Below are 24096 nucleotides of genomic sequence, written 5' to 3' on the forward strand. Positions count from 1 at the left end.
TTGTGTTTCATATGTTTACCAGTGTAATTAATAATAGAGAATTTTTGTTTTTTATTGCTTACAACGTTATGAGGCATTAAAAAATTGATTCTCTAATCGGAATGTATTCAGTGTACTCTGTTGTAGGAACCATGCTGAGGTACTAGAAGGTGCTCCAGACAGGGGACAGCAGAAGTAGAATCATAAAGGTCACAATGTGGGGAGAAGGAAGACCTACATTTCATGATGCTCAGTGTGTGAGCAAAGTGGGGCTTGATTAGAAATGAGACTTGAAATGTGGGCAGGGACCAGCTACTAATCGAAGGCCTTATAAACTGTTTTAAAGCATGTAGACTTTAGGAAGTAGGGAGGCAGCATAGTTCAGTGATTAAGAGGCCTGATAATGGAGCCCAGATGCTGGGTTCAACTTTCAGCTCTGCTGCTTACATAGCTGTGTTATTTATATTTTACACGTGTGTGTGTACACACACATGCACACTAAATAAAAGCTAGTTATTTAAATTCTCATAGGTAGTTGTGAGAAGTAAATGAACACTTGTAAAATAACTTAAAGCAGTGACTAGCATATAGTGAGTGCTATGTAAAAAATAGGGAGCCTATGAAGGTTTGTTTTTAAGTAGAGAAGTGATATGGTCAGATTGTACTTTAAATAGATGGCTTTGGGAGCTCTATAGAAGGAAGATAGATGTTAACAGGCCAAGACTGGATTTAGGTAGACCTGTTGAAATTAGTCCAAGTGAGAGGTGATGGTGTGAACTATGGTAGTAGTGGTAAGGATAGACAGGATAATTCAACAAATATTGAGGCGATAAATTTGACAGATCAAGGTAATTGGCTACAGAGGAAGAAATAAAAGAGTTAAGGTTGACTGCCATATAAAGTATTATTTCTAACATTTCTAAAGGGATACTTTTTTTTTATAGCTTTTTAAAAAAAAAAATTTTTTTAACGTTTATTTATTTTTGAGACAGAGACAGAGCATGAACGGGGGAGGGTCAGAGAGAGGGAGACACAGAATCTGAAACAGGCTCCAGGCTCTGAGCTGTCAGCACAGAGCCCGACGCGGGGCTTGAACTCACTGACCGCGAGATCATGACCTGAGCCGAAGTCGGCCGCTTAACCGAGCGAGCCACCCAGGCGCCCCAAGGGATACTTTTTAAAGTACCTTGGATCTTAGCTATTCTCTGTACTAGTGGTATTTGAAGCTTTGGGAGTATGTTGTAAGCTTCCATAAAAATGAGAACTAATGGGGTGCCTTAGTGGCTCAGTCATTTAAGCATCCAACTCTTGATTTCAGCTCAGGTCATAATCTCACCGTTTGTGGGTTCGAGTCCCGCATCGGGCTCCGCACTGGCAGTGTGAAGCTTACTTCAAATTCTGTCTCCCTCTCTCCCTGCCCCTCCCCTGCTCACTCTCTCTCAAAACAAACTTTAAAAAAAAATGAGAATGGTCATACTTTTTAATTTCTCTAAATTAATAGGCTTTTGTTTTCTTCTTAGTCAATAGAGATAAATTTTTCTTAAAGGATATACTGTTAGGCAGAAAACTTACTTTACTTAGGTCAAGTCCAAAGAGCCGGAAATCTTGAATAATAATATTATTATATATTTTCTGTGTTCTCTTTATGTTGAGATTTGTGATTATAAAGATAATAGCACCATGGTGTAATACTTTAAAAATTTGAAGTACTGTTCAATCTTTGAAAACATTACAATTTGGGGGACGCTTGGATGGCTCAGTTGGTTAAGCATCTGACTTCAGCTCAGGTCATAATCTCACGATTCGAGAGTTCAAGCTCTGCGCTGGGCTTCGTGCTCACAGTGCAGAGCCTGTTTGGGATTCCCTCTCTCTCTGCCCCTCCCCCACTCACGCTTTCTCTCTCAAATACATTCACTTTAAAAAAAAGATTAAAATTTGAGGTCCCTGGATGGTTCAGTCAGTTTAAAATGTCCAGCTCTTGATTTCAGCTCAGGTCATGATCTCATGATTTATAAATTTGAGCCCTGCATCAGGCCCTAGGCTGACAGTGCAGAGCCTGCTTGGGATTCTTTCCCTCTGCCCCTCTCCTGCGCGCGCGCTCTCTCTCTCTCTCTCTCTCCTAAAAATAAATAAATAAACATTAAAAATACCATTAAAATTTGTTAGTTCTGTTACATCCAATTTTTTCATTGTTTATTCACGTGATAAATAAGCTTTTTTTGATAAATAAACTTTGATAGCCAGAATATTTAATCACATTCATTTCTTGGGTAAATCTTAGCTTGCCTCCCTATTTCTAGATTTGTTAGGTTTGGGGAGGGGGGTATTTTATTTTTTATTATTATTAATTTTAATTCCAGTATAGTTAACCTACTGTATTAGTTTCAAATGTAAGGATTTGTCAGATTTTAAGAATGGCTTTTTTTTTTTTTTTGGCCAGTTTTATATAAAGGGGGTGGGGAGCTTGATTGAAATTAGAACTTTTGGATTTGAATTTTCTCTAGATTATTAGTGAAATAATTAAATTATAGGAAATTTAGTATCCTTATGTAGTTTTTTTTTTTTTTTTTTTTTTACTCCTTTATGTAGTATTTTAAATCTGGGTCCTGGATTATAGAGTATCTGTCCCTTAGGATGTTGCAGGCCCATCAAATCTCCCCGCTGTTGAGAAAAATGATATTTAAACTGACTCTTGAATGAATAATTGGAGTGGACATGGAACATTTTAGGTAGAGGGAACAGCAACATACACAGGTACAAAAGCATGAAAAACGATTGTGTATTCTGGAAAGTAGTTTGGCAGAGGGGATTTGTAGGGTATGTATAGATATGAGGCTGGAAAGGTACGTGAGTCAGATTGATAGACTGTGTAAAATTGTATTCTATATACATACATTGTAGGCAATTTGGAAGTCAACAAACAGTTCCAAGCAAAGATGAGCATTATGATCAGATGTGTATTTTAGATAGTTTATGTGGGTGGAGTGAGGGATATAGATTGGAGTTTGAAGGTCACTTGGGAGGCTTTCTCAGGAAAGAATGATTAGTGCTTGAAATAAGATCATGACAGTGAAGGTTACTGATGGTAGAAAGGTTTAGGAGGAAGAATTGTGAATGAGTAGTGTGATGGGGAGAGGGAAGTATCAGAAGATATCTCAGATTTGTAGCTTGGGTGTCTGGGTAAAATTGAGAAACTGGGTGTTGCTAGCCATAGAGAATAAGAGGAGGAATTATGTGGGATGTTAAAACAGCCAGATTAATTTTCCTGAACCATAGTTCTGAAATACTTGGCCCAAACCCAGCTTTTTACTGTCTTTAGTGATCAAAAACATGAAAATGCAAAGCACACATTGGTGGACACATGGTATTTAATAGATATCAGGTTAATCCCAAGTAGGTGCTAAAGGACTCTTCTTGTGTTCTGGCTCATCGTCTCATCCTTTTTCTTATTGCCTGCCATGTATCCGGTGATTCAGCCTTATGAAGATACTTCCGTTGCTTTAGGTGTTTTCACTCTTTACCACTCCTTTTCTCTTTTCCTCTCTGTATCCTCTGCCTGTCAATCTTTTGAAAGTGTGCATATACCAGATTCTCCTTTTCCAGGCAACTTTCCCTAATTTTTTTCACCTGAAAGAAATTTTGTTTTCCTTTGAGTTCATCATCTTATGGCATGTGTTACTTTTTCTCTTGTTCTAGCTTACGTCAAAGTTTATCTGATGTATCAAATGAGCTAATGCATTTAAAAAGCCTAGAACGGTGCCTAGTACTCACTAGACAGTAAATGTTGCTCATTGTTACTATGGTGATGATGAAGATGATTAAGATGAGTTAATAATAGTAATAGGGCAGTCCACCTTTACTTTCTGCCATCTTGTGATGGCAAAACTGATTTGTTCTTGTCTTGGACACTAGGAAAGCAGTGTCTCTTTTACTTTGCTTATGTATGTAAAAGTGCAAAAGGTACTGCATCATATTGTCTTCAAGGTGAAATTATCTCTATCTTCACTATTCCTGAGCTCGGTTGAGGTAGCTGAAATGGTAGACAAGTCCTTAACACTGATTATCTCATTACGCTTTGCCACAACTCTTCGATGTGGGTAGTAGAGGTTCTTTTATAAATGATCAAATAGGCTTAGGAAATTTGAAAATTTGCCCAAGGTCACATAGTTTATAAGTGGCCAAGTTGATATTTGAACCTCCACTATTTGACTCCAAAATACTGCACAGTGGGACCTCAAAAGTGTAGGATTTATTCCTTCAGTGCTTTCGTATCATTTACATAATCAGAGGGCCTATCATGGGACGTATAGTCAGAAAAGTGCTTTTTGTTTTTCTTTCACATATTTCCAGTTTAATTATGGAATATATCAAACATGCAGGAAAAGTACCTGTAGTAATGTAAAAAAAAAAATCCACACAAACTACTACCAGAATTGACAGATGTTAATGTTTTTGTCATATTTGCTGTAGTTTAAGAAATAAAGCATTATTGGGGCACCTGGGTGGCTCAGTTGGTTAAACGTCTGACTTCAGCTCAGGTTCTGCTTAGTACTTCTCACAGTTGGTGGGTTTGAGCCCTGCATCGGGCTCCACACTGACAGCGTGGAGCCTGCTTGGGATTCTCGTTCTTTCCCCCTCTCTCTCTGCCCCTCCTCCACTTGCGTTTTTTCTCTCTCTCTCTGAAAAACAAACTTAAAAGAAAAAAGAATGCATTATGATAGTCACAGTTGATGTCCCTTTTATACCTCTTTCTAATCCCTTTCCCCTCCCTTGCTCTTCACAGTGGTAAAGTTCTCTTAAAGTTTGTATATATCCTTTGATCTGTCTTTATACTTTTACTACACATATATGTATCCATAAACATCATATATAATGATGCTTAAAATTTACATGAATGTTATATGTAAATGTAAATGTTATTGTACAACTTGATGTTTTTAACCTAACAAAATGTTTTCTAGATGTGTTATTAGTATATGTAGATCTAACTTATTTTGTTGTATAATTTATTATATACGCTTATACTGTAGTTTCTTTATACTACAGAAATAGGCATTTAGGTTGTTTCTAAATTTTTGCTATTACAGATAGTGCTTCAGTAAATGTGAAAGTGTCTGTGGATAACGTGATAAAATAGCTTTTTATTTGGTTTTGCGTTACAGAATTTATCCTAAGGTTAAATAAATATTTGTTCTTCCATAATTTTTATGCTTTTAATTGAATAAATAGAACAGATTGTATTGTTGGCATTGTTTGTTTTTTTTTTTAAGCATAAATTCCTAAATCCTGTTCTACTTTCTTCAGTCTCTTCAACTGTTCAAAAACCATATCAAATCAGTACTGAGCTGGGGATTTGCACATTGGTTGGCTGCCTTTAGGCAGAATGAAATCTGTAAATGCATTTCTCTTTGCCCTGCATTGTTAAAAAAAATTATTTTAAGTTAACATTTAAAAATCAGCTATTTTGCATAAAGTCTCTATTTTTGGATTATCCTGAAAAATTAAAAGCTCTTGCAACTGTGAGGCCCACATTTTCCCATGACAACATTTGGCCTAAGCTGCATCAAACTGCCCTCCTTTAGATGGGCATAAGCTCGCCAGTTAAACAAGTTCCTACCACTTATTACTGTTTATTATTGCCCTTGCACTGTTTTTTATGGTGAAGAAATACTTCTCTGTTGGTGTTTCTATAAAACATGGGAAAAAATGGGGCACCTGGATGGCTCAGTCAGTTAAGTGATCAACTCTTGATTTTGGCTCAGGTCATGATCTCATGGTTTGTGAGATTGAGCCCTGTGTTGAATCCCTTCTTGGGATTCTGTCTCTCTGTCTCTCTCTCTGCACGTTCCCCGCACGTGTGTGCTTACAAAATAAATATTTTTAAAAATGGAAAAAAGTATAGTGGGACGACTGCAGTAGTCAAGAAAAGTAGAATAGAGCATATATCTCTGGAAAGTGAATATATTGTAATATGATTTATATGCAAACAAAATGAGGCTTGTATGGAAAGATTATAATCTTGCTATCATTTATATCACCTGCATTGTTCTCTGTAGACATGTGCTTGTGATCTCTGCATTTTTGTGTAAGTAGCTGTGAGAACTGCTGCACGGTGCAGGTGAAGATCAAAAAGATATGAAGACAGTTTATAAATCATGAAGTTCTGTGCAAATAAATGCAAGATATATACCTGTTTTGTTTGTTTTTTAAACCTGTGTTATATATACCCTTGTTCTAGAAAGGTTTTAAACAGAGGGGTTGAAAACTGGTTTAATGTCCTCAACGATCCTACCTTTTACCAAGTATATTTATTAAGTACCTTATCCAGAGGCTACAAGTGGATGGTCCAGAGTTTTCTTTTTTTAGGATTTTTTTTTTTTTTAAAGTAATCTCTACACCCAACACAGGGCTTGAACTCACAACCCTAAGATTGAGTCACAAGCTCCATCAACCAAGCCAGCCAGGCACCCTAGATCCAGGGTTTGGATCACAAACATGTTTTGTCTGCTCAGTCTTCTATTATTTTTTAAAATTATTATTATTTCTTTTTTAGAGAGTGTGAGCATGGGGGAGTAGCAGAGTGGGAGAGAGAGAATCCCAAGTAGGCACCATGCTCAGTGCAAAGCCCAATGCGGGGCTTGTTCCCACAACCCTGGAATCATGACCTGAGCTAAAATCAAGAGTCGGATGCACAACCAAGTGAGCCACCCAGGTGCCCCTCAGTCATTTTATTTTTAATTAAACTTATATTAAAAACCCAATTCTATCACTGTTGTCTTATTTTTAGCTGATTTGCACTTTTACCTAGTCTCTGTATTTGATTTGTAATCCTTTAAGGCAGTTGATAAAGATGCACAAACTGCAAAATACCACAGATTATTAAAAGTAAAGAGAAAGAAGAAACAAAAATAAAGGGTAAGGATAAAATGTAATCAGAATCTAGGGCAAAAAGGTATATTACAATGTTCTTGCTACAGGCAGAGCACAAATTCAAGTCTTAGCTTTCTGTGAGCTAGCAGGAGAAACAAAAAACCTGTTAAGGTTATTTTCACAATGTTCTTACAGTAAAAGTAAGCTAGTTAATTCAAAAGGATAACTAACCACTTGGCACTATCAGATTAGAATTTCTCATAAGGGTCTTCATAATGAGGATCATGTACTGTTTTCATTACCCTCATCAACATCTCTAAGGTAGATGGATGTTTAGCATTTAATAGTAATATGGAAAGACCAACCCCATCATGTGAGAGTCAGTCTGAAAAAGTGTGTAGATTGTCCTTTGGTGTCTGACCAATGGATATAATTTCTCTTAACCCAGGTTTTGATACATATTGAGATTGTAAATCATTGGCATGTACCTAAAGTGCAGATGTTGCATACATCAAATACAGACCATTTATAATGTAAGATTTATTTTATCTTTTTTTAAGTTTATTTATTTATTTTGAGAGAGAGCGAGAGCGTGTGCGCACGAGTGGGGGAGGGGCACAAAGAGAGGGAGAAAGAATACCAAGCAGGCTTCATGCTGTCAGTGAGGAGTCTGACATAGGGCTGGATCCCACGAACCATGAGATCATGACGTGAGCCGAAACTAAGAGTTGGATGCTTAACCAACTGAGCCATCCAGACACCCCTATATATGTAGGATTTAAATGTTTTTGTGAAAACTAAGTTTTACCCAGATAGAATTTGCGTGAATGCTTGAAGCTTAAGGTTTTTCTTAGAAATTTTAAATCTGCTACACAACTCTTTTGTTTGAAGGTACACAAAGCAGTATTCTTCCAGAGTATCTCCAAATGGTAAAATCATTAAGAAGTAGACTTAAAGAAAAAAGGGGACAGTACACAACCCTATTTTATGCTGCTGGAAATTGACTCAGCAGACCATTTTTTACTTTACTTTTATTTTATTTTATATTTATATATATATTTTTTAAATTTTTTTTTAATGTTTTTTTTATTTTTGAAGGAGAGAGAGACAGAGTGTGAGTCGGGGAGGGGCGGGGGGGGGGGGGGGACACAGAATCCGAAGCAGGCTCCAGGCTCTGAGCTGTCAGCACAGACCCGACGTGGGGCTCGAACTCACAAACGGCAAGATCATGACCTGAGCCAAAGTTGGATGCTCAACCGACTGAGCCACCCAGGCACCCCTATTTTATTTTTTTGAGAGAGAGACAACAGAGTGTGATTGGGGGAGGGGGAGAGAGTGAGGGAGACACAGAATCTGAAGTAGGCTCAAGGGTTGGAGCTGTCGGCACAGAGCCCAACATGGGAACCACCAAGTGCGAGATTATGACCTGAGCCAAAGTCAGACGCTTAACCAACTGAGCCACCCAAGTGCCCCAGCAGAAGACCATTCTAATGGATCAGGACTCATGATAGTTTTTGCATAGCTAAATGTAAGGAGGTATTTTTATTTATGTTTGTAATAGATATGGTCTCTACCCTCAAGAAATATACTATATGGCTTTGCCCCTTAAAAAGATTTTTTTCCTTCAGCTGTAGTAGAACTGCAGTTCTGTATCTTGTTACCTTCACTACTGAATCTTTTGAATTCAGGGTCAAAACCTATTTTCTGATGAGTGCCCTTTGTATTTCTCAGTTTGCCATCTTTAGCCTCAGCTTTCAGCAATACTGTATTTTCCAACTGCTTAAAATAATTTTGCATTTGGATATTTTATTGTCCTATTTTATTTAACATTATTTTTCCTTCTTCCAAACCCTGCCTCAAAAAATTTCCAGTCACTTCCATTTTTTTAGTCTTTCAGTTTATAAAGCTAACTTAGTCTTTAGCTCATGTTATATTCTCTTTATCACCTTCTTTCCTGTCCCCTCCTTCCCACTTTATTTTTAATAGATTGTACATTCATTTAAGGATGGATTGCATTTCTTTCATCTGTCATCTTAAAACCTCATAGCACTGAGCCTAACATAATGGTTAATGAATGAGTTAAAGGATATGTATAGCTCACGGCTTCTAATTATATTCCATTTATATAGGTTTCTTATGGGCAGGAACTATTTCTTAACATTGCTTTTATGTCACATGTAACTCCTATGTGGTGAGCTACATGGGACACAGATATGTATTGTTGGGTTTGAATACTGGGTACTTGGTAGATCCTCGGTAAACAAATTGAATAATTGATACCCAAGAATATAGTCCTCATGTATCCGTTTGAGCAGAGATAAACATTGCTGTGGATAATAGTAAACTGGAAATCAGTTGAGAGACACTGCAGGTTTTCCAGTGTGTTGTCATAACACCTGGGCAGTTGTCCTTGGATGTAAACAGGGAATCTGCCTTTAGGACCAGAGAAGGTCCTCTTCAAGACCAAGAGCAAATAGTGGACCGTGTCAAAAAAAAAAAAAAAAAAAATTCCACTTTTGCTTAATTGCAGTTTGACCATAAAGCTCTTTTTTTTTTTTTTAATTTTTTTTTTCAACGTTTTTTATTTATTTTTGGGACAGAGAGAGACATAGCATGAACGGGGGAGGGGCAGAGAGAGAGGGAGACAGAATCGGAAACAGGCTCCAGGCTTTGAGCCATCAGCCCAGAGCCTGACGTGGGGCTCGAACTCACGGACCACGAGATCGTGACCTGGCTGAAGTCGGACGCTTAACCGACTGCGCCACCCAGGCGCCCCCATAAAGCTCTTTTTTATTTATTTATTTATTTTTATTTTTTTATTTTTTCAACATTTATTTATTTTTGGGACAGAGAGAGACAGAGCATGAAAGGGGGAGGGGCAGAGAGAGAGGGAGACACAGAATCGGAAACAGGCTCCAGGCTCTGAGCCATCAGCCCAGAGCCTGACGCGGGGCTCGAACTCACGGACTGCAAGATCGTGACCTGGCTGAAGTCGGACGCCCAACCGACTGCGCCACCCAGGCGCCCCATAAAGCTCTTTTTTAAAAACAATCATTCTCATTGGTGGCTCAGTCGGTTAAGTGTCCAACTCTTGATTTAGGTTTAGGTCATGATTTCATGGTTCCTGGTATCTAGCCCTGAGCTGGGCTCATCGCTGACAGTACAGAGCCTGCTCGGGATTCGCTCTCTGTCCCTCTCTATCTGCCTTTCTCTCTCTCTTTCAAAATAAACAAACATTAAAAAAAAAAAAAAAAATTCCCATTGCTTCCATCCCAGTCCAGGCCTCTGTCATCTTCTACTTTCAGCTTCCCCTTGCTTTAATATGTCTTATGTATTATCTCCAAAACAATCACCGTGAAATACCAATTTTAGAACATTGTTCCTTTGCTTTAAGAATTGCAGTGTTTTCGGGGCACCTGGGTGGCTCAGTTGATTAAGTGTTCGAGTTCGGCTCAGGTCATGATCTCACAGTTCATGGTTTGAGCCCCACATCAGGCTCTGTGCTGACAGCTCAGAGCCTGGAGCCTGCTTCAGATTCTGTGTCTCCCTCTCTCTCTGTCCTCCTCTGCTTGTGCTCTCTCTCAAATAAACAGACATTTTTTGAAAAATTGCAGTGTTTTCTGCATTGTCATAATTCCTTCGGGCTATCTGCATTAGGATTCACCAAATCTTATGCTAAAAAAAAAAAAAGGGCACATAGCACAGTGAGTCTTCTATTATTTGTATGACTGGAAGTATTAGAAAACTGTTTTCTTGTGTTACAGCAATGGATTTTTTGTGTGTGTGACTTATTTTTAACTTAAAAACTGTTGTAGCTGTGCTTGCTTAATTGTTCCCTGATTAGCATTTGTAAGCAGAAACCAGAAAATATGCATGTTAGAATGTAAAAACGTCTTTAATTTTTAAAGTTTTAGTATAAAGTTGAGACAGCCAATTGATTTTCTATAGGATTTTAAAATTGATGTACTTTATCTGATAAATACTAATCAGTGTTCAGCCTTTAAAAAGAAAAAAATTATATGGAAACCAGCCCCAGGGAGCTGGACTTTGACTTTTGCCCATATTTCAGAATTTAAATTGTTTGGAATTTTAAAAAAGAAGGATGAGAATAAAGTGATACAGTGCACCTTTACTTCCCTGAACATAGTAGATTTTAATCTGTTTTACTACGATACCTGTAGAAGTCATTTAGAAACATCTATTAGATACCAATTGTGTGTCAATTACCATGATATTTGATAGAGATAACAATGAGGAATATGTCAAGCTTGGGGCTTTGGAGGAGTATTGTTGAGGAAACATCAAGGCAGATGATTACAGTGAGTGTGAGAATTGTTAACTATGTGTATGCATAACTATGAAATCACAGAAGAGGGAGTTACTCTGCTTAAGTTTTTGGTTAAAACTGTAAATAAATTCCTCAAGTTCTGCTATTTATGCTAGCTACTGTAACTTTGCTAATGTTCTTTTTTTTAATGTTTGTTTATTTATTTAGAGAGAGAGTGTGAGCAAGGGATGGGCAGAGAGAGAGGGAGAGTAAGAACCCCAAGCAGGCTTCGTGCTGTCAGCACAGACCCGGACTTGGGGCTCAAGCCCACAAACCATGAGATCACAACCTGAGCCGAAATCAAAAGTTGGATGCTTGGGGCGCCTGGGTGGCGCAGTCGGTTAAGCGTCCGACTTCAGCCAGGTCACGATCTCGCGGTCCGTGAGTTCGAGCCCCGCGTCAGGCTCTGGGCTGATGGCTCGGAGCCTGGAGCCTGTTTCCGATTCTGTGTCTCCCTCTCTCTCTGCCCCTCCCCCGTTCATGCTCTGTCTCTCTCTGTCCCAAAAATAAAAATTAAAAATGTTGAAAAAAAAAAAAAAATTAAAAAAAAAAAAAAAAGTTGGATGCTTAACCGACTGAGTCACCCAGGCGCTCTGCTAATGCTCTTTAAATACCCTTAATAAGTACTAGGTTGAACCTGTGTAATTGCCATTATTGGCAATTTAATATGGTTTAACCCTAATAGTATTTTGGTATGGCAGTTAAAACATGGTTAATGGCTTTTGCCAATACTGTTTGATAGTTGTTTAATAATTGATATTCTGTTAAAATAAAGCCTTGACTATTGAATAAATGCCATTTTGGAAAACATTTTAAAAACTTCAGCTTGGTTTCTCTTTTTAAGAAGATATTATATTATATATGGGGGTGCCTGTGTGGCTCGGTCAGTTAAGTGTTGACTTTGGCTCAGGTCATGCATCTCATGTTTCGTGAGTTTGAGCTCCACATTGGGCTCTGTGCTGTGACAGTGCACTACACGGAGCCTGCTTGGGATTCTCTCTCTCCCCCACCTTCTCTCTCAGCCCCTTCCCTGCTCAGGTACTCTGTTTCTCAAAATAAATAAACTTTGAAAAAAAAGAAAATATATGAAAGAATTTCATTAAGTATAAATTGCTATGCAATTATAAATTATTTTATAATTGCTTATGACTGTGGAAATACAGTTAATTAATTTGGAAAGTTTTGCTTTCAAAGCTTGATTCCTTACAAACATTTGTTGAGTGCTAAGACCCTATGCCTGGTTCTAGAGAAGCAAAGAAATCAGTTCAGTGTTTGCCTAAAGAGGTCAGTGTGGTACTAGAGACAGCATGTATATAATTACTTAAAAAGAATGTGAGAGGCAGCACAAGGTAGCATCAGTGATTTTTCAAGTTTATCTTAACAGTGGAAACTTTCCCCCAAAAATCTCTTATGCAGAAACTCAATATATAAGCAGATAAAAAGAGAATTTTGCCTACCTGGCCTCCTCTCCGTTCACATTCCTGCTGTTTGAAACCATTGCTGTGGAGTCCAAAGCAAACCTGGCTTGAATCCTGGCCCTGCCACTATCCAGCTGTTTAACCTTGGATACATGACTTCTTTATCTGTTGAATGAGGATATTAGTTTTTTTGCTGGGTATTGTAGGAATTAAACATTTTAGGAAAGAGGTGTAGCATGTCATGTCAGTAAATGGTAATTAGGATTATAACATAGATGGCACCGTGAGACTTTAAAAAAGAAGAAACCTACTTCTGACAAGGGGGGTGGGTTAGCCAGGGAGGGCCTCACAGAGGTAGTGATATACTGCTTTCAGGCTGAATCTTGAAGGGGAGGAAAATTGCAAAACATGGTAAAGGGTGTGTACCCCAAATAAAACATTTTAAATTTTTTTTTTTTTTTAACGTTTTTTATTTATTTTTGGGACAGAGAGAGACAGAGCATGAACGGGGGAGGGGCAGAGAGAAAGGGAGACACAGAACCGGAAGCAGGCTCCAGGCTCCGAGCCATCAGCCCAGAGCCTGACGCGGGGCTCGAACTCACGGATCGTGAGATCGTGACCTGGCTGAAGTCGGACGCTTAACCGACTGCGCCACCCAGGCGCCCCTAAAACATTTTAATAATGAAGACTTGGACATGTGGAATCTGCCTCATTACACCTTTTTGGAGATAATGACCTCACCTGTGTTCTAGGTAGCATTTCCTTACATTCTTTGACTCACATTTTAGTATTAGTCTGGGCCGGGCCAGGCCAGAGTAAGAATCACTAACTTTATTTAGCTAGCTAGTTAAACTGATTACTTAACTAAAGGAAAAAAAGTACCCTAAACCTGAATTTGTAAACCATGCCTTGGTTATAATGTAATGGTGCATTTACAGGGAAGTCCTTTTTTAAAAAAAAATTTTATTCATTTTTTGAGAGAGAGAACAAGCTGGGGAAGGTCAGAGAGAGAGAGGGAGAGACATCCCAAGCAGTCTCTGTGCTGTCAGCACAGAGCCAGACATGGGGCTCGAACTCACAAACCATGAGAGCGTGACCTAAGCCACAACTGAGTCAGATGCTCAACTGACTGAGCCACCCAGGCACCCCATAGGCAAGTCCTTCCTAAATGCAATTGCATTAGTGTGTTGGGAATTAGGAATCTTTATGTCCTCCTCTGAGGTCTTAGTATGTAGGTAAGGGATGTTTTTTGCCTGAGATTGCAGTTAATGGGACTGCTGCTATGGATAAATTGCAGGTAGATATTTGCTTTAGATTTTTTGGAAAGAGAGCTAGAATGTTAGTTTCTAGGAAAAACTATTGAATCATTATTATTATTATTATTATTATTATTATTTTATGTTATTTATTTTTGACAGAGAGAGAGAGAATGTGAGCGGGGAAGGGGCAGAGAGACGGGGGCGGACAGAGGATCCAAAGTGGGCTCTGTGCTGAGAGCAGAGAGCCCAATGCAGGGCTCGAACTCACTGAGCTGAAGTTGGAAGCTTAATCGACTGAGCCACCCGGGTGCTCTTAGTGACTCATTATTGGATACTTTTTTCTACCTTAGCAATGAAGGATTTTTCTTTTTATATAAATCCAGTTTTATTTGTTTTTAATTTATATCTTGTTTATTTTTTTATTTTTAGGTTTTGGAGAGAGCACGCACAAGCCAGGGAGAGTGGGGGGTTGAAGTGGAGAGAGAGAAAGAGAGAGATTTATTTTGAGAGAGACAGAGATGGTATGGGGTATGGGGGGGGGGGAGGCACAGAGAGAGAGAGAGAGAGAGAGAGAGAGAGAGAGAGAGAGAGAAATCCCAAGCAGGCTCCGTGCTCAGTGCAGAGCCCGACAGGAGGCTCAATCAACTCTGGGATTCTGACTGAGCCAAAGTCAAGAGTTGGATGTTCAACCGACTGAGCCATCCAGGTGTACCTATAACAATCAGATTTTAGACAAAACATTTCAGTGTGATAGACAAATCCATTGAAGGAGTATTAAAGTGGGGGAGATATAGAAAGAAATTAAGGTATAGATACATAAAATCATATAACACTTAGTGTATACCAGTCAGTGTTGTAAGCACTTTACATGTTATCAGCTCTTTTAATCTGTCTGACAGTTCTGTGAAAGAGATACTATTAGTAAAAGTAGCCTGTATCAGTTAACTTAATTTGTTTGGCTAAGGGAGTTTGCAAACTATGGCTGGCAAACCAAATCCTGCCTCTGCTACTTATTTTTGTACAGCCTATGAGCTGAGCTGAGCATGGTTTTTACAATTTTTAATGGTTGAAAAAGCAAAAGAATATTTTGTAAAATTTTATTTTAAAAAATTGCATGAAATTCAATGTCCGTAAAGTTTTAGGAACAGAAACAACCTATTTCTTTTCACATTGGGTTTTTTTAATCATCTTTTTTTTAATTTATTTATTTATTTATTTATTTATTTATTTATTTATTTATTTATTTTTGGGACAGAGAGAGACAGAGCATGAACGGGGGAGGGGCAGAGAGAGAGGGAGACACAGAATCGGAGACAGGCTCCAGGCTCCGAGCCATCAGCCCAGAGCCCGACGCGGGGCTCGAACTCACATACAGCGAGATCGTGACCTGGCTGAAGTCGGACGCTTAACCGACTGCGCCACCCAGGCGCCCCAATCATCTTTTTTTTTAAGTTTTTATTTAAAAATTCCAGTTAACATACAGTGTAATACTAGTTTCAGGTGTACAGTATAGTGATTCAACACTTAAATACATCACCCTGTGCTTATCACAAGTACACTCCTTAATCTCCATCACCTATTTAACCACAAACCTGTTTCTTGGTTTGCCTCTCTCTTTTTCCCCCTTTGCTCATTTGTTTCTTAAATTCCACATATGAGTGAAATTGTACAGTATTTGTCTTTCTTTGGCTTATTTCACTTAGCATAATACTCTCTAGCTTCATCTGTGCCCTCGCAAATGGCTTTTACATATTGTTTATTGTTGTTTTCTTGCTACAGAAACTCTAAGGTTAGCAAAACCTAAAATATTTACTTTCTGGCTCATTACAGAAAGTTTGCTTACCCCCTGGTCTAGGTAAATAGGGGAGAAGATATGATTAAAATAAAAGGTGGGGCGCCTGGGTGGCTCACTTGGTTAAGTGTCCAACTCCTGGTTTTGGCTCAGGTCATGATCTGTCTCACAGTCCTTGAGTTTGAGCACTGCATTGGCTCTGCGCTGACAGTGTGGGAGCCTGCTTGGGTTTCTCTCCCACTCTCTGTGCCTCCTCCCGCCTCCCATACCACCTCTGTCTCTCTCAAAATAAATCAATAAACTTAAAACAAATTGTTTAAAAATAAAAGGTAATAAAATTAATATAGATGCAAAAGAATGTGTCTTTATTAGAACATACCAGGAAGACTAGTTATATAATGAATAAGTCAGCTGTATTTTCTTCTTGAAAAATTTTTTAGAAATCTTCAACAGAAGCTTAACTGTAATGAAAAATGCTTGCTTATTTCAAAATGTTGGACTGACGTCTTTTTCCTGTTAATATCTCTTCAAGGTATATCTGAGGAGTCTTGTAAATATGTATATTATGTTGTTTGTTTTTGTTTTTTTTTGAGAGAGAAAGAAAGTGCATGTGTGTGTGCTCGCGTGCATGTGGAGGGGAGGGGCAGAGGAAGAAAGAGAATCTTAAGCAGGTTCCATGCCCAGGGTGAAGCCCAATGGAGGAATCCATCTCAAGACTGAGATCATGACCTGAGCCGAAATCAAGGGTTAGATGCTTAACAGATGAACCACCCAGGCGCCCCTTGTAAATATTTTTTTGAATTTGAGTGGCAGTTGGAATTATCAATTAAATCTGAGTACCTGGACCTTGTAATTTGATTTTTGCCTTTAGAGCCCAGATACCATTTTCTGACACTGATGATTTCTTGATGAAATATTCATAATTTTGCTTTTGACCCTCTAGGACTGGCTGTGGTTTATACTGTTGAGGGTATGGTTCTCTACTGAGGATGTGCATCAGAATCACTTGGAGACATTTAAAAAATTCAGATGCCTCCTCAGAATCTCTGGATAAGGCCCTTTACCATAATTATCTTTAGGAAATTCTTCAAGTGGTTCTAATGTACACTCCTGGTTACTTCCTTCTTCAACTATTTTAATAAGTCCAATTTGACAAAAATATGTGTGTGACATTTATTGTTCTGTTTCCCATAGATGTTTTTCAGTCTAAAGAATCATTGTCTAAATTGATACAAACTTGCAGAGGTCAGTGGCATCCGTTTGTTGAATTCATTTTCTTTTGATGTTATTTAATCATGTAATAGAATGCAAGTTGAAAGATACTTATATTAGAGAGCAAGAAGTATAATTGAGTATTCTTAATTTTTATAAGATATTTATTTGGCATCATGGAATCCCAGAGAATCTGGAAATAATGAATTTGATAAAGTAAAACACAACTTACAGGAAACATTTTTAGGAGGAATAATTTATTTATATTTGAGAACCATTTTGTTTTGTCAGTGTTCTTATCAGGCTGTGTGTCTGTAAAATAACCATATAAATAGATGTTTTTGTTTTCATTTAAGTAAATTTACAAGAAAAAAAATGACCCACAAATCTCTAAAATCATATTAAAACAAGAAATGTTTGTCTTTTTTCACATTCCCTTTTACTGTTGATAGGTATGCACTGTTGTACCATACAGAACAGCTGGTTTGCGATAAAAAGCACTGGAAACTATATACAATAAAATCCAAGTAAATCAGAATTTGTTTCTTTGGAACCTTCAGCTGTTCAAAGTGGCTACATGCCTTATGTCAAAGAAGAGAAGGAAACCTTTATTTGTTTATTTATTTAAATGCTTATTTATTAGAGAGAGAGAGAGGGAGTACCAGCAAAGCCTGGGAGGGGCAGAGAGAGAGGAAGACACAGAATCTGAAACAGGCTCCAGGCTCTGGGCTGTCAGCACAGAGCCCGATGTGGGGCTCAAACCCACGAACTGTGAGATCATGACCTGAGTCAAAGTTGGACACGTAACCGACTGAGCCACCCAGGTGCTCTGGAAACTTTTTTTTAATCCGTGAAGAAGCAGTATTAGAGCACTCATCAACAAGTAAATACTGCTCTGATGAAGGTTATATCTAGCATGTTTGATGGGTGTGCCATGGGAATGTGAAGATGCATCCTGATCAATGTCCATAAAGGGAGAACTAAGAAATGGTGAGGGAGACAGGCCAAGAAAGAAGAAACCGGGAGGAAAAAAAAGAGGAAGCATCAGCAGTAATGAGATGGTGCTTATACATTCTAATGGTAGTGAATATCAAAAACTTCGTGGAGAGTATGATGAAAATAAAGAGGGGGTAGGATGAGTTCTCAGTTACCTATTTTGCATGTCAGTAGCCCTTATTTGGATATCTTTCTTGTTTGTTGTAGGTTGGAAGCAGTTTTTTACTTTTGGTAATCCTTGAAGGCTTTAATTTGCCTGGAGGGTATCCAGGGTGTGTAGAGTTTGAGCACTGTGAGGGGTGAAGAGTATTCATTCAAGTAGAGTTCATTGACCAAGTCTATACTAATAAAGGCTGCTATATTACAACAGAACTGAGGATATGGGGATATATTAGGGTACTCCAGAGAAAGAGAACCAACAGAACGTTATATATATGTTTAAAAGGAAAAAGTAACAATCTCTCTCTGTGTGTCTCTGTCTCTCTGTCTCTGACTCTTGGTGGGGGGGGGGGGGGTTGGTTAGATTTTAAGGAATTGGCTTACATGATTGTGAAGGTTGGCAAGTCCAGAATTTACAGGGTAGGCTGCCTGGATGGAGATCCAGGGAAAAGTTCAGTTGCATCTAGAGTCCAAAGACAGTCTGCTGTCAAAATTCCCTCTTCCTCAGGGGTAATGTAGGTCTTTTCTCCTCAGGTGTTCAACTGCTTGGATGAAACCCATCTACATTATGAGGTTGGGGGGAGTGGGTAATCTGCTTTACTCAAAGTCAGCTGATTTAAATGTTAATCTCGTCTAAAAAATGCCTTCATAGCAATATCTAAACAAGTGCTTGACCAAATATCTGGGTACTGTGGCCTGGCCAAGTTGACACATAAAATTAACCATCACGGGAGGTATAATAGAAACCATCTCATAGCATGATTTCAGTCTTGTAGTGACAAGCAAAAAACAAAGGCAAAAAAGATTGATCCTAAGATGGGCATCTAGATATGATTTATATTGTGTTACTTAAGTCTAAGTCTGTTGGATTTCAAAGTTCAAAAACTATTTCTGCTTTGTTTCTTTAGATTCATAATCTAGCTATGGAGCATCTATTTGCAACACTTGCCTTTAATATTAGAGTTACTAGGGTTGAGATTGGTAGGAATAATTTTCAGTGAAAAAGTGGTATCTTAATTATTGGCCAAAGGCTAACTGAAAAATGCAAGATATTTTATATGTACCCAGATACTTATCTGATAAGTGATTTAAATCTTTCAAATTGAGATGTAGTTGTTGGCTGTAACTGATAGGAAGTGAGGAGGTGGTGTAGCTGTTTGAAGACTTTTACTTTTTCAGTGAACTGTGTGCCTGAGCTTAGTCTGTCCCTCAGTGATGAATCAACCTAGTCTTGTTTTTGTTATGGCCTGCCAACACTAAGTCCCAATGAATCATGGGCCTCCAGGCTGAAGCAGAGTAAGAACAAGTAGACGTTAAAGCCCAGATGTTTGATTAAAAACAATCAGTGATCTAATATTTTCAAATTGTGGGCATGGGAGAAGCTTTATACTTAATTTTTCACACAGAGCACAAGATACTGCAAGGAATTAAAATTTTGGTTAATTTTACCACCTTCATTTTTATTAGAAAATGATTTCAGAACTCTAGAAACTTATCTCTGTAGATGGGAAAGTAAGGAAATTATAAAGATTGATTTAAGGAAATGAAGGTCCTCTTAGGTCCTTTTTATATGTGATCTCATGGATTTAAACTATATACTGGGGTATTTTTCAGTATATTCAGTGCATTGACTTCATAGATAAGTTTATTTCTTTTTTCATTATTTGCATTGCTGTATAGCACTAATGATGCAATTTTAAGTATTTTTACCTAGAATAATACTCAGACTCAAATATTGAGAATTTAAAGAAACATATAATCTGGTATTAAGTCTGATGTCATGTTAAGGAACATCATCATGGTAAAGTGATAATTTTCAGGAACACTCAAAATACCCACCACTAGTTATTTAAGTGAGAGATGTTCCTTCTTTTAGCCCATACCATGGGAACTGTGCACATCAAAACACATATGTATGTTCTGATAGGTTAGTTACACATAGATCAGAATGATTTGGATGGTGCAGACAGTTCAGAGACAGCGAGGGGAAAAGAACATGGCACAAGTGGAAAAAAAAATTATTTTCCAGAGGGCAAGACCGTGTGTGTTTTGGGAGAGGATTGTTTCAGTTTTCATTTCTCAAAATTTATAGAACATCAGTCATGTGGCACTAACCAGATCATACACATTCTTCATTATACTATATAAAATTGTCAAAAATTAAGTAACAAGAACTTTGATAAGAAAGCTTGTGTCATGGGGCACCTGGGTGGCTCAGTTGGTTGGGTGTCTGACTCCTGGTTTTGGCTCAGGTCATGATCCCAGCTTGGTGGGATCTAGCCCCGTGCCGGGCTCCACACTGAGCATGGAGCCTGCTTAAGGTATTCATTCTCTCTCTCTCTCTGTCTCTCTCCCTCCCCCGCCCCTTCTCTCTCCCACCACCCTTCCTCTCCCCCTCTGTCCCTCTCCCCTGCTCTCTCTCTCTAAAATAAAATTTAAAAAAAATTTAAAAACCAGTTTATTAAGTAGGAACGTTATGACATACAACATGAATAGACGACTTGATGTCTTTTTTGTTAGATGCCGGTTATCCTGTGCTCTTTAAAAAACCTTGGTCCGATTCTTTTGAAACATAATATGTGGCCAGCATAACTAAGAAAGTAGCTTTTAGTTTTCTAAGTCAAATTGAGATCTTAATTCATTAAATTATAGACAATAATTTTTTCATCCTTTTTTACCACCTTGTAAAAAAAAAAAGGTTAGCTTTATTTTGCTTAATTGGATTGTTGTGTACGAAATCTATGTAAGGATATTAGGATAAAATGATAAAAATAGTTGTAAGTATCAAGACGGGCATATTTGTAATATGAAATAGTAACGCAGTTTAATAAAATATCTTACGTCCCATTATTGACTTTGAGAAAAATTCTATTTTTTGTTACTTTGCTATAAACCTAATGACTTGTAGAGTACCATGTAGTGTGCAGTTAATTGGGAAACAACAAATTTTATTGAACTTGTGAAAATTAACTGTTGTGCAAAGGTACTCAGTAAATCTTGATTGACAGTAGTTTCTGCCTTGCTTCATTGCTGTATGTGGACAATATTGTTTGGATTAGGATTAAGAGCTATAATTTAATATGTGCTATTCAAGCAAGGTAGATAAAATGCTAACCCTTTTTAAATAAAGCATTGTCAAGTGACAATTTCATGAGAGCAGGAGCCACTGGAGCCAGCTGGAGCCATACTCCAGTTACTGTAGTATATGACTTTGGTGCCTCTCCTTTTTTTTTTTTTTAAGGTTATTTACTTTGAGAGAGAGAGCTGCGAAGGGGTGGAGAGAGGGACAGAGAGAGAATCCTAAGCAGGCTCCATACTGCCAGCACAAAGCCTGATGCAGGGCTTGAACTCAAGAACTGTGAGATCATGACCTGAGCTGAAATCAAGAGTTGGATGCTTAACCGAGTGGGCCACCCAGGTGCCCCTTTTTGGTGGCTCTCCTAAACTCTTAGATCTACATATAATAATTAATAAGTCTGATGATTTCTACTTTTTATGTTAACGTATACTGTTATTTTTATGTTTTCCCTTACACACATCCTTTATTTTCTGTATTTTCCTATTTCATAAACTCAGGGTTGGTAGGTAACAATGTACAAAATAAATTCTTAATGAAATAGGTCATAAAGCTTGTTTAGATAAGTGTGAAACCTATGTTGTTAACACATGGAAACTGAAAAAGAAAATAATGTATTTTTTAATGTTTATTTTTAAAATTTGAAAGTTATGTTGAGAGAGAGGCAGAGAGAGCAAGCTGGGAAGGGGGCAGAGAGAGTGACAGACTGCATTGACAGTGTAAGCCTGGGCTCGAACCCAGGAACCATGAGATCGTGACCTGAGTTGAAACCAAGAGCTTAACCAACTGAGCCACCCAGGTGCCCCTCCCCCTTTCCTCTCTTTGGTGAGGTACTTAACACAGGCAGTAACATTTTTGCCTAGGAGAGTTGCATTTGTGTAGTAGATAAGCAGGTGTAACATTAGAATATACAATGATTAAGAATTCTTCATTCCAAAAAACCTACTGAAGCTTCAGTTTCTAGTGCTTAGGCAACACAGATCCCATCTCTAAGAACGTCTGGATATTGACATGCAAATGAATAAATGAGACTCCTCTTTGAAATATGTTTGTAATATATACAAGTAGCTTAGAAGGGATTATTGAAGTGCTGCCAAAATACATTTCAAAATGTTAAGTCTTTTCATTCATTATGTTGACTTTTAGAAGGATTTGTAAACTGCCTTAAAATGCATAGTAATAGTTTATATGTGCTTCTTTGAGGGAAGAGGTCTTGACTTTATTGACACTCCCTCCCCTGCAAAAAAAAAAAAAAATTAAGAATTCTTTTACCAGGTGGCATGAAAATATTGCTTGGTTTATTTGTACTGTTGGTTATAAGTATGGATTGTTCATTGCAACATATTCTAAACTGTTTTGCTCCATTTGAAAACCATTTATTTGTGTTGTCATGTGGTATTTTGCAATTATATATTAAAATATTACGCTAAAAGTTAACAGAAGGTAAATCAGAAATACTTTATATTCTTAGGTATAATAGCTCAATTACATACCTGTGATTTCTGATAGCCATATATTATATATGTAGGAAATTGATAGAGGATGAAATAAGTAGATGTTATCTACTTTCTGGGAATGTTAGATGAATTACTCAGGGTTATAGAGTTGATGACAGACTTAAACCCACATCTTCTTAATATGCATCTAGTGCTCATCATATTCATTGTCTCTCTTTACCATTTGTCATCAATACTTACCTTGTGATAAAAACGTTATTAACATATAGTTAATAACATAAAGATAATAATAGCTAATAACAAATTAGGAAGTCTTAGATTTAATCATCCTATTTTGTATTCTCTGATTACAGCCTTTGGGTGTTCTCCCAGAATATAGAGACCTCTGCTTTCTTGATCCCTCTACTCTCAATTTGCCATTCCTGTTTTCAATTTCTGTACAATGCAGTTTAAGCTCTTAGATCCATTATTTTGACTCTCATCATCCATTCATCGCACAAACCTTGCAGAGCCTCAACCCAACCCTGGATCTCTAAATGTGTGATTTTGTGTCTTCAGGCAGAGCTTATATATTTGCTAAACAAGAATCACATACCTTTGTAGATGAGGACCACTAAAAATTCAGTCTCCAATCTAAAAAAATGTACTTCCTATTCCATTTCTTTGTCCTCATTCTTCACAGCAGCTGTTTCAAGTCTCTAAACTTAATGCTTTCTTTCTTACTCCCCCTACTCAGCAAATGACCTTACTTCCTATTTACTCAAAATATAATAAAACATATTTGCATCTATTTTTGAGAGAAAGTGTGAGCAGGGGAGGGGCAGAGAGAGAGGGAGACACGGAATCCGAAGCAGGCTCCAGGCTCTGAACTGTCAGCACAAAGCCCAACGCGGGGCTTGAACTCACCAACTGTGAGATCATGACCTGAGCTGAAGTCGAACACTTGACCAGCTGACCACCCAGGCGCCCCTCCTTTCTTTCTAACACAGTGGAAGAGGCGACCCATCTGTATGTGTAAGACTTCTCCTTGTGGGATCTCATTCCTTTCTCATCCTCTTCCCTTAGTTCCTTGTTTCATTAAGTATTCCCCTCTTCTGGTTTTAAAAACAGACTTTATTATAGAACATGTCAGTACATAAATAAAGTTAGAGAATACTGTAATGAATCCTCTTTGTACCATTACCCAGCTTCAACAGTTACTAACCAAGATCAGTCGTGTTTCCTGTATCTTCCATGCACACTCTTTCCACCCCAGTTTTTTTTTTTTTTTTTAAAGATTTTATTTTTAAGTAATCTCTACACCCAGTGTGGGGCTCAAACTCACAACCTCGAGATTAAGAGCCACATGCTCCACTGACTAATAAGCAAGCTAGGTGTCCCACCACTCACATTTTTTTCATGCATATTCCAGACATAACATTTTATTGATAAATTTTTTGTTGTATATTTATAAAAGATTTTTAAAAGTAAGCACAATACCACATTGACTCTTGAAAAATTCATAATTATTCTTTAATATCATCAGACATCCATCCAGTGTTCATTGTCCCC

At 37.9% G+C, this 24096-nt stretch overlaps 1 protein-coding gene and 1 long non-coding RNA gene across 2 annotated transcripts in view; one reads left to right on the forward strand and one right to left on the reverse strand.

Annotated features, from left to right (window-relative positions):
* PAFAH1B1 (platelet activating factor acetylhydrolase 1b regulatory subunit 1) overlaps nt 1–24096 on the forward strand; it is an 82504-nt gene that overhangs the window by 9190 nt on the left and 49218 nt on the right. The gene's annotated exons all lie outside the window — the stretch shown is intronic.
* LOC131497730 (uncharacterized) lies at nt 11330–11818 on the reverse strand. Its single transcript, XR_009255111.1, has 2 exons — nt 11753–11818; nt 11330–11500 (listed from the first exon to the last, which is right to left on the reverse strand). It is a non-coding gene; the product is annotated as an uncharacterized LOC131497730 (long non-coding RNA).

Source organism: Neofelis nebulosa, chromosome 16, assembly GCF_028018385.1.
Source record: "Neofelis nebulosa isolate mNeoNeb1 chromosome 16, mNeoNeb1.pri, whole genome shotgun sequence".
In the NCBI taxonomy this organism is placed as follows: Eukaryota; Metazoa; Chordata; class Mammalia; order Carnivora; family Felidae; genus Neofelis; species Neofelis nebulosa.